Here is an 11,756-nt window from a genome sequence, read left to right on the forward strand (position 1 = left end):
GCCTCTGTGGAAAATCGCTTAGAAATTATATTTTTTTTGCCCCATCTGGTGTTGCATGTTTAAAACACATTCAAAACACTTTCTTGACTAATGTAGCTGAGTCACACCGTACAATTAAATAGTATCATATCACTCTAAACAATGATACCACTTTAATTCCTCCAAATAATTCTGGGTTCTGTAGCTTATGGCTGCTGAGAGTTGCTAGGAGCCCCCCCCCCCCCCCCCGCACTATTCCGCTCCAAAGAGCTACAATTTTCAGAGTGGGTTAACTATCAATCCCTTTTTACAAAGAACTCAGAAGAGTGCGGATCCAAAACATCTGTGTTTTGGATCACAGATTTCCCCCCCAGAAATTGTGAGCTGCATAGGCCCACCATTAAATTCCAGATGGGAAACCTAGCCAGATGGGTGGGGTATTATTATTATTATTATTATTATTATTATTATTATTATTATTATACCTGAATGGAATTTCTCCCTCAGATGCAACTAAGCAGGCCCAGTTGCATCTGAGGACAACAGGCTAGGCTTGGGTTGTGGGTCAGCTCAGGTGATGCCATTATTCTTACTATTATCATTGTTTTTATTTGTATTTTTCCTTTTCCCCTGACGGAGACTCAAGGTGGCTTACAGCTAAAATAGAAACAGTCAAAGCATAGCAGGGAGGAGAAGCAATCATTCAAAAAAACAACAACACCTGTTGCCTTCATTATACATCGTTAGGCACCAGGCAAAAATCTTCCTTTTTAACCAGGCCTTTGGCTGATCTGTTTGACATCCTATATCCTTTTAAAATGTGGCTCTTTTCTGGGAAGTGTGTGGGTGGGGGGTATAGGGCGGTATATAAACTATAATCATTATCATTATCATACAGTATGTCAAATAGCTTGAGCAATGAAATTGGGGTGGGTGGGAAGGAGCAGAAAGAAGCCCCAAATGGACAGATTTACCTGTTGCTAGTGTTGTAAACAAAATCTGCCCTTTTTCTCTTACGGGGTATCCAAGAGCTCATATAGAGTCCTTAAGTGGGTTGGTAGGAGAAAATAACAGAGGCCAACCAGAGAATAATTAGAAGCAAAGCAGCTAGTAGGCCTGATCTTTATTGATCTGTTGCAACAGGGTCCTCCCCTCACACGCAGGAAAGGAGGAGGAACCCAGAAGAATGGCGCGCAAGGCCTGATATAGACATTTTTAATTCGCTGCCCTGTCACCCAAGACCACCCCTTCATACATCATATATACATCACAGAAGAAGTGTAACCCAAGACCACCCCCCACAAACATCATACCTACATCACAGAAAAGGTGGTCTACAACAGAAATTTGAATGCTGTTGTTTTTCCTGTCTGCCAGTATCTGATAATGCCTTATCTGATTGCCTTTCCTAGTAGTCTGGCCATTCCTTTGAGATGGTGATTACCCAATTCCTGAGACAACGGGAAGGTTCCCTCACCCCCTCCCTCCTTTCAGAGGTCAGTTTGGGAGTCAAAATGGTTTCAGGACGGTCTTCCTGTTCTGCTCCAGACATGTGGTCCACATATCTATGTACGTGCTTGGTTGCTACATTTATGAACATTTATTATATATGTATAAGACCTTAAATTTTATTATTACACTAGCAACCAGGCTCCATGGACTGCTCCTTCACCTGGCCTGCTATGACCTTTCCTGGTTTGGTACAGCCACGCGCTTTTTCATGGGCTGACTCAACGCATGGCCAGACTAGGTGCCTCCGAGGAAATGTGTGACCCTAAGCAAACAGCCTCCGCCCTCCCTCCCCTCCCGCAAGGGCGAAATGGGTGCCCAGCCCTGTCCCATCACGCCTCCCAAGGGTGCTGGTTGATCTTTATCCTTCTCTTCCGCAGCAGCTCCAGAGCATGCCAACATGATAAAGGCAGCCGGGACATTTGCGGCAATAAAGTTATACAGCCCTTTATTTAACTTGCCCGGGCGACGAAAACAAATCCCGCAGCCCTGTCAATAAGAGGCTGGCCGACCTTTCTGGCTGCTCATATTTCTAATTGTCCGTATTTTCATGTTAGTTTGTAGTATGTGTGTGTTTGAAGAGGAAGAAGAGTTTGGATTTGATATCCCGCCTTTCACTCCCTTTAAGGAGTCTCAAAGCGGCTAACATTCTCCTTTCCCTTCCTCCCCCACAACAAACACTCTGTGAGGTGAGTGGGGCTGAGAGACTGTGACTGGCCCAAGGTCACCCAGCAGCTGCATGTGGAGGAGCGGAGACGCGAACCCGGTTACCCAGATTACGTGACTACCGCTCTTAACCACTACACCACACTGGCTCTCATCCTCGTGAAAATTCACCAGCATTTTTGTGAGAGAATTTCCTCAGGACGTGCACGCAGTTTCACCTGATATTCCCATTTTTGCCTAGTGATAATTTCCTCTACTATATATGCATCCCTGCATGCTATTTGCACTGTTATAAGGCACTTTAAAGGTAAAGGTAAAGGGACCTTTAGGTCCAGTCGTGACCGACTCTGGGGTTGCAGCGCTCATCTCACTTTCTTGGCCGAGGGAGCCGGCGTACAGCTTCCGGGTCATGTGGCCAGCATGACTAAGCCGCTTCTGGAGAACCAGAGCAGCGCATGGAAACGCTGTTTACCTTCCCGCCGGAGCGGTACCTATTTATCTACTTGCACTTTGACGTGCTTTCGAACTGCTAGGTTGGCAGGAGCAGGGACTGAGCAACAGGAGCTCACCCCATTGCGGATTCGAACCGCCAACCTTCTGATCAGCAAGTCCTAGGCTCTGTGGTTTAACCCACAGCGCCACCCGCATCCCCCATAAGCACACTAAACTCCACTGTGTGTGCTTTCCTACTGGAGAGATGTATTGCCAAGTTCAGAGAAGCGCAGATTGCAGGTTGAATTTAGCTTTCGTTTCAGGGAGTGCAAATCGGGTGGGTTGAACTGAACCGGATTTCTTTCGCAGGCCTGCCCAAGTTTCCCTTCCTTCTCCCAGCCACTTTGGACTTCAGGCAGCGCAAGAAAATGGTCTTTTGTTCCTCCGGCTAGCTGGCAAAGAGCTCAGCCGTTAATGAGGGCCCCAAGAGGAGCAACGGGCATGAATCCAGGCCAACCCTTAGGTAGAGAAAGTAGTAAATTTCCACCACGAGTGGCCCAGACCGCCCTTGAAACAAAGGCAGGCTTAATCCTCTGAGCCTTCCCTTCTTTGCGGGGAGATTATGGGATGCTGCTGGCTTGCCTTTGCTGGCAATCCCCTGGCTAAAGTCAAGGCCGCAGGAGCTGGGACCTGCAAGGGGGATCCTGCAGTTTCACCAAGGAGGATGCACTCCTACCCGGAAGCTACAGATCTATGAGACTCATTGAAATCAGTGGGCCTAAGTTTAGGTGCGTCAATTATTTTGAGGAACTCTGCTCTCATCCAGCCCAGCAAAACCACTGCTAGCCATACGTTTTACAGAAGCATTATCCCTATTGTATCTCCAGCAGTCCTTTCATCCCTTTCATCATTCTATAGCAAGGGGAAGGAGCATCGCAGCTTAGATAGGAAGACGGGGCTGAGTGTCTGGGGAAGGTGTACAGACTGGACTAAGCTCTCATCATCTGCCCCATTCCCCAAAACTGCCCTCTACCAAGCAGCCAGCAGCCCAGGGGATTTTGCTCAGCCCATCAAAGCTCTGAGGATCATGGCAACATGTGCGCCTCCCTCTGAGAGTGCCTGGCTACCGGTGGGCTCTGGGTTCGCTGGGGCCAAAGAGTGCACCCGCATGTCCCCCCTCACCCCATTCCCGTGCCAACTCCAGCTTGACTTGACAATCTGATGTGTCGCTGCGCTTTGCCAGCTGACCCAGGGACTGTAATTAAAAGCGTCTAGCGCAAAGGCAACCTGGTTTGGCATGTTCTTGGCTGAGCTCCGTCATGTGTGCGCCAGCAGTGATAAACACTCTATCCTCTGCCAGCTCTGTATCGCCAGCGGCTGAGATAATCACAGACGGGAACAGAGAGGATCAGCGGCCCTGGCTGTCGATTCGCACGCTGGTGCAAAGCACACATTCCCACTTCTGGAAATGGCTAAAAGCTCTTCATCCCCCCCCCCCCCCCCCGTTAGGAAATTGACGTGGTCAGTTGCAGCCCCATAACCTTTACACAGGCCAAAATATTTGCTGAGGCTAAAAATAGTGTCTTCTCAAGCAGGGATGATTCAGCAAAACGCCATCAGCTTATAGGTTGCAGGGTGCATCGCTTTTAAAGCTGGTTTCCTCTCGCTCTTGATAAACCCTTAAAAACGCAAGCTCTGAGGGAAGAATGTCAAACCAAAGTTGATGGACAATGCTGAAATGGCAAAATTAACTGGGAAGCTCAGAAAACAAGAGGACAGGCACTTTAAAAAAGAACAGGGAAAATTGATAATATATCTACGAGATGACTGTAAACAGGTGAAAACATTAGCAGGATTTTAACCGCACTTGTGAAGTAACAAAAACTATGGGTAATTTAGAGGGGCAAAAAAAAATGGACAAGGAACTGATATGCAGGTTTAAATATTAGCATTAGGACTGATGGAGGAGGTGGGGGAAAGTCAAGAGATTCAGCGTAATCTCTCTCTCTCTCTCTCTGTGTGTGTGTGTGTGTGTGTGTGTACATATACACCAAAACATAGGCTCTGACGCTGATTCTGCACAAGCAGGCAGAACAAGGTGGCCAAATGCATGTACCACTGCCACACACGCATCTGCCTGCCATATGTCCCTGCAAGGAAAAAAGCTAGCTCCTCAGGGGGACGCTTCAAGCCTAGAGTGCTAGATTTCTACTAGCATGGGTTTTTTAAAACAACAACCACAACAGTGAAGCATTTCAGAAATGTGATCATGGATTTCAAAGTGACACATTTCGTTCAATCGCTTTGAGCTGAGGCCACCCCGATCCTGTTTCAATCTTCTCTGGGCAAAAGTGAGGCCTAAACACTGAGTGGGGCAGAACAGGCAAAGGAGAAGGAAGTGTTCCAAGGGAACAGGAGAGAGGAAAGCGGGTTCCCTAGTCAGGTTGTTAGGGATGGACTGAGTCCTATTCTGGACACCACATTTTAAGGAGGAGATTGCTAAACCGGATTTTGTCCAGAAGCAGGCAGCCAGGATGGTTGGAGGAATGAAGAATGGTGACATGCCGGGGACTGAACCTGGAACCTTCCAAATCCAAAGCTCCACTGTGGTACAGCCTCCCACGAAAGTAAGGTTCCAGTCCTCAATGTTTTGATAAAGAAGTGATTGAAATCGAAGCAAAGTAAGCTGCCCTTTGCACACTTGGACCACTGGTTCATCTATCTCAGTACAGTGGTACCCCGCAAGATGAATGCCTCGGAAGACGAAAAACTCGCTAGACGAAAGGGTTTTTCATTTTCTGAGGTGCTTTGCAAGACGGATTTTCCTAAGGGCTTGCTTCGCTAGACGAAACGGCCCTGCCTCTCCTGTCATGGCGGCGGTCACTGCACGCACGCACGCTCGCTTCCCCGCTCCTCCGGCTCCCTCCCACCTTCCAGCTGACGACTCCTCCAGCTCCCTCCGACCTTCCGGCTGATGGCCAACCTTCCGGCTGCCTCGCGCTGCTGCCCACTGCCCTCGCGCGCTCCTCTGAGAGAGCCGTTGCCGCCAGCAGCCAGCGTTGCAGCCGGAGTCGCGCTCCTGAGCCCCGCTGCCCTCCAGCAGCCGCGTCGCGTGGTGGCCACAAGGCGTGGGTGAGTCCAAGGACCGGCTGCGGCAGCTGCCCTGCTTCTCCCCACCCCTCCCTGCCGTGGTGCTTCACAAGACAAAAAAACTCGCTCCACGAAAAAACTCGCAGAACGAATTAATTTCGTCTTGCGAGGCACCACTGTACTGTCTACAGCAGGGGTCGGCAAACTAAGGTCCAAGGGCCAATTCAGGCCCAATTGCCTTCAGGATCTGGCCTGCGGACTGTGTGTGGATCAGCGTGAGGATTCTGTTTGTTCGGGCTGCGCTGTCCCTCCACCCCCATGCCATTCCATTCCCCTCCACACATACACCGCGACGGCGCCTCCTCCCTCCCTCCTCCTGGCTTCTCCCTGCCCTGCCTAGAGGAGGAAGGGAGCTGGGCTGAGCTGACTGAGCGCCATTTTAAGCAGCCCCTCAACGGAGCCAGCCCTTTTGCACAGCTCATCTTTCCACCACCGCCGCCACCCTGGTGCTCCTGTGGGCCAGAGAGTGGAGTGGACAAGCTACGAGAAGCAGCGGCGGTGGCAGCAGTGGCGGGGGGTGCGGCTGGGGGGTGAGGAGGAGGACTACTTGCCCCCCTCACCTCTTCTTCCAGCTCCCTACCCCCCGGTGCTGCTTCTCCAGCCTGCCACAAGGTCTGAGGGACAGTGGACCGGACCACTGCTGAAAAAGTTTGCTGATCCCTGGCAAAGGCAATAGTAGTTAGGCTATCCCTGTACAGAAAGGGGCGTAGCTGGGCCACCAGCCGAAGCTGATTGAAGGCACTCCAGGCCACTGAGGTCACCGGAGCCCCGAGCGACAGCAAAGGATCCAGGAGGACCCCCAAACTACAAACCTGCTCCTTCAGAGGAAGTGTAAACCCATTGTAATGAACGGAAATCTGTCCTTATTCCCTTATGGGGGACACAAGAGCCCTTATAGAGTCCTTTGCAGGTTCTTCATCGGTTGGAGGAAATAATAGAGGCCACCCAGAGAATATTGAGAAGCAAAAGCAGCTAGTAAGCCTCATCTTTATTGAACTGTTGCAACAGGGTCCTCACTCACCACATGCAGGAGGGAGGAGGAACCCAGAACAAAGGTGTGCCTACCCTTATATAGACATTTTAAATTGCCCACCTTGGAGTCCAAGACCACCCCCAGAAACAACATACCTACATCACAGAAGGGGTGTAGCCCAAGACCACCACCCCACAGACACATCATACCTACATCACAGAAAGGGCGGTCTACAACAGAAATCTGAGTGCATTGTTTATCTCCTGTCTGGCAGATTACCTCCTGTTAATGCTTACTTGATTGGATACCCTGGGGAGCCTGGCCAGTCTTTTGTAATGATAAATACTTAGTTCCTGAGCCAGGTCACAGGCTCACCCTATTCATACACAGACATACCCTTAAAACAGGATTTGTGAAGGAAAAGACAATGGGGAGGCGTTTCCATTTTCCTTGACCTTGCAGAGAAATCATTTGGTCAGTTTGGGAGTCAAAATGGTTCCAGGGCTGTTTTCCTGTGCTGCTTCAGACATGTGGTTTATATATACAGACATGTGGTTTATATACGTCTTTGCTTGGTACATTTATGAACATTTATTATATATATATATAAGACCTTAAATTTTTTATTTCACCATCAAGAGCAGGTGACCTCCCAGCCATCTGGTCTGTTTTGCCTGCCTTCTTAGCTTTGAACCTGTCACCCCGTAAGGGTTTTTTCCCCCCAAGCCTCCTGAGGACTAGGGTGTTGTCGTTTGGGGCCAAAGAGGCTTCCACACGCCCAGAGATCAAATTTACAATAAAATCACGCTGCTTCTTCAATAAAGAACAAAAGCAAGGGTCAGGATGAGTCAGGGCAGAGGCATGAGGCCGAGGTGGTCATAAAGACTCATGTGAAAGAGGGAAGACGGAGATTGTTCCTCTTTCTGCCTGGAACGGATCTAACCATTTGAAAAACAAACTGGAGCAAGGTCTATACTGAATGCCTTGCTGGATGACCCTGAAAGATCCCTGTAGGCCAGCCTCTTGCTTCCTCCTTAACAATAGCTGCCCAAATACAGTGGTGCCTCGGTTCTCAAACACCTGGGTACTCAAACAACTTAGAACCCAAACACTGCAAACCCGGAAGTAAGTGTTCTGGTTTGCGAACTTTTTTCGGAAGCCGAAAGTGCTCCGTTTTGAGTGTTATACTTCCATTTTGAGTGTTCCGCTGAGGTCTGTCTGTTTTTGCCGTTTATTTCGCGTTTTTGTTTTCGCAGCTCTTTTTTGTTTTGTTTCTGTGACTGATCAATTGATTGATTGCGTGTCTGCAGTACATTGTTTATTGCTTTCATTTTATGGATCAGCAGTCTCGTCAGTAAAATTCATGTTTTGGGGGTTGTCTGTAACGGATGAATCCGTTTTGCATTACTTTCTATGGGAAAGCGCTCCTTGGTTTTGGAACGCTTTGGTTTTGGAATGGAATTGCAGAACGGATGAAGTTTGAGAACCAAGTTACCACTGTACTTGTGCTTGTACCTGCTTCTGAGCATGGATGTCATAGGATTTCAGATAGATAGATAGATAGATAGACAGACTTCCTAGCATAAGCTTACCAGATATTTTTTTCAAAGAATCCAGGGACACTTTTTTTTTGAAACGAGAAAAAAAAAAGGTATTAAAAAAAGTTTTGTTTTGTTTTTTAAAAAAACAAGAAGTAATATCTGCACCACTTGGCAGTCAGCTGGGTGCTCTTGCTCCCGGGTTGCAGGGCGGGGGTGTGTCCAGTGGGGGGGGGGGTTGCAGGGGGGGTGTCCAGCGGTTCCCCTAGTTGACGTGCCAGGCATCCCTGGTTCCTCCTTGGCAGTGGCGGTGGCACCGGCAGTCTAAGCAGCCTGGAGCCAGCCTGGTAGTGCAGTTGCCTCTGGCTGGCATCCAGCCCACCATTTTGTCTCGCTGGAAGTTCCCATCTGATATGTCTTGCGCCGTTGAACCATTCACACAACATTCATTCCCTACTAATAAATCTACAACACTTAAAATATAAATCCAGGGAAATGAAATCCGGGGACATTCCAGTGACAGATTTTGTCCGGGGACAGATTTGTAAATCCAGGGACTGTCCCCGGGATACGGGGACGTCTGGTAACCATATCCTAGCAGGATGTGCCGAGGCGCTTCTTGATCGCATCGGCCCATCCCATGATATGCCCTCGATGCCCCATCTTGCAAAATGATCGACCTCAAGTGGAAACAGACTAAGTAAGGAAACTGGGAATCAACACTTCAGGGATGGGCTGGGCTGTAAGAGGAGCCCTCTATTTTTATCCTAGTACTGTAACTCGTGCAAGACTCGAACTCGTGGGCATCCAATGAAGCTGAGGAAGGATTAAAGAAAGGCCTTTTCCACGCGCCTGCCGTGTTAAACTATGGAACTCCCTCCCACTGGGGCAATGAGGGCGACCAACTGGGATGGCTTTAAAAGGGGATTAGATAAAACTCATGGGGGATAAGGCTGTGCTTTGCCCTCCGCAGCGATGCGTCTGAATCCCAGTTGCTGGAAACCGCAGGAGGGGAGAGAGCTCTCATGCTTGGATCCCGCTTACGGATTTCACAATAGAGGCATCTGGTTGGCTGTTGAGAGAACAGGGTGCTGGACTAGATGGGCCACGGGCCTGATCCAGCCAGCTCTTAACAGAGGCACCCAAAGGCTTCCCTCCTGCCAGGAAGTACCAGCAGAAGCCAGCTAAAATCCTTCTGCAGGATAAGTGAGAATTAAGGGTAAAGGTAAAGGTACCCCTGCCCGTACGGGCCAGTCTTGACAGACTCTAGGGTTGTGCGCCCATCTCACTCAAAGAGGCCAAGGGCCAGCACTGTCCGGAGACACTTCCGGGTCACGTGGCCAGCGTGACATCGCTGCTCTGGCGAGCCAGAGCTGCACACGGAAACGCCGTTTACCTTCCCGCTAGTAAGCGGTCCCTATTTATCTACTTGCACCCAAGAGTGCTTTCGAACTGCTAGGTTGGCAGGTGCTGGGACCGAACAACGGGAGCGCACCCCGCCGCGGGGATTCGAACCGCCGACCTTACGATCGGCAAGCCCTAGGCGCTGAGGCTTTAACCCACAGCACCACCTGCGTCCCTAGGAGTGAGAATTAAGTGCCCTGCAATTGCTGTTATCTGTCTTGGTCATTAGCAATCTATCTGGGAAATAAATAAATAGATTGCAGTGGGCAGAAGTGTGTGTGTGTGTGTGTGTGTGAGAGAGAGAGAGAGAGAGAGAGAGAGAGAGAGAACAGGAGGAGGCGTATATATTGACTGGGGTGTTTATTGGGGGGTCTATAAAACTGTAGATGTGACGCGGGTGGCGCTGTGGGTAAAACCTCAGCGCCTAGGACTTGCCGATCGCATGGTCGGTGGTTCGAATCCCCGCGGCGGGGTGCGCTCCCGTCGTTCGGTCCCAGCGCCTGCCAACCTAGCAGTTCAAAAGCACCCCCGGGTGCAAGTAGATAAATAGGGACCGCTTACAAGCGGGAAGGTAAACGGCGTTCCGTGTGCTACGCTGGCTCACCAGATGCAGCTTGTCACGCTGGCCACGTGACCCGGAAGTGTCTTCGGACAGCGCTGGCTCCCGGCCTATAGAGTGAGATGAGCGCACAACCCTAGAGTCTGGCAAGACTGGCCCGAACGGGCAGGGGTACCTTTACCTTTATAAAATTGTAGAGTTGAAAGGGACACCGAAAGGTCATCTGGCCCAACCCGCTGCAGTGCAGGAATCGCAACTAAAGCACCCCTGACACATGACCACTTTGGGTCAGTCTGGATGATCTCCTGAGTCCCTTCCAATTCTTGGCGTCCAGTACCCAATGAGAATCTAACGAGAGAAACCCCACGGGCACAGCCCTCCCCTGTTGTTCCTTTCCCAGAATCCAAGTGCTCAGGTGGACTGCCTTGGACCCTGGAGGTTCTACATAGGCAGCATGCTTATTTATTAGCCACACACAGATCTGTCCCTACAGGGATTTGTCTAACCCCCTCTGAGCACCCTTGTAATCTATAGCAGTCAGGAGGACGAGGCACCCGTTTGGACACCTGGTCCCAAAACGACCTCCACCCCCGTTTCAGATTCACCCCTAACACACCAGGGCCTCGCCAGGACACATTTTTGCCACCAAGTTTCAGCTATGAAAAAAACAAGAGTTCCTCTGAACATATGCAAAGTGCTGCAATCAGGGCATGCGTAGGGTCACAGTTCCAGGGTCAGAGACTGTGAGGGATGTGGGGCTGTGGCGGTGGCGTTGAACTCAGTGTCTCTCTCCTTTCCATAAAGGAATATCCCTTACCCCAAGGTTCAGTGATGAAACCCTTTTGAGTCTTAAAGGGACTTTGGTCGCCCCAGCTCTGCTGCCACCTGCTGGTGAGAAGCCTTGTTGGCGTTTTGGACCTGAGGACTTTTCAGCTTACAGTGGTATCTTGGGTTACACACCCTTCAGGTTACAGATGCCTCAGGTTACAGACTCCGCTAACCCAGAAATAGTACCTCGGGTTAAGAACTTTGCTTCAGGATGAGAACAGAAATCGTGGAGCAGCGGCGCGGCGGCAGTGGGAGGCCCCATTAGCTAAAGTGGTACCTCGGGTTAAGAACAGTTTCAAATTAAGAACCGACCTCCAGAACAAATTAAGTTCTTAACCCGAGGTACCACTGTATTCTTCTTCTTTCTTCTTTTTTATTGGGTTTTATAAATAATTTGTAAACAAGAATAATGTTTACAAATAAGCGTGCCAAGTTTTCTCATGCCATTTGTATATTAGCATAAGTAATGTGGAAAAAATATCTACAACATATGTTTCACTATTAGTGGTCAATGTAAAAGGTAAAAAAGGTCAAGGACCCCTGGACAGTTAAGTCCAGTCAAAGGCAACTCTGGGGTTGCGGCGCTCATCTCGCTTTCAGGCCGAGGGAGCCAGCGTTTGTCCACTTTCTGGGTCATGTGGCCAGCAGGACTCAACCACTACTGACGCATAGAGGACAGTGATGAGTGCCAGAGCACACGGAAACACCGTTTACTTTC

The sequence above is a fragment of the Podarcis tiliguerta genome (assembly GCF_965153285.1).
Source record: "Podarcis tiliguerta genome assembly, chromosome: 8".
Lineage (NCBI taxonomy): Eukaryota > Metazoa > Chordata > Lepidosauria > Squamata > Lacertidae > Podarcis > Podarcis tiliguerta.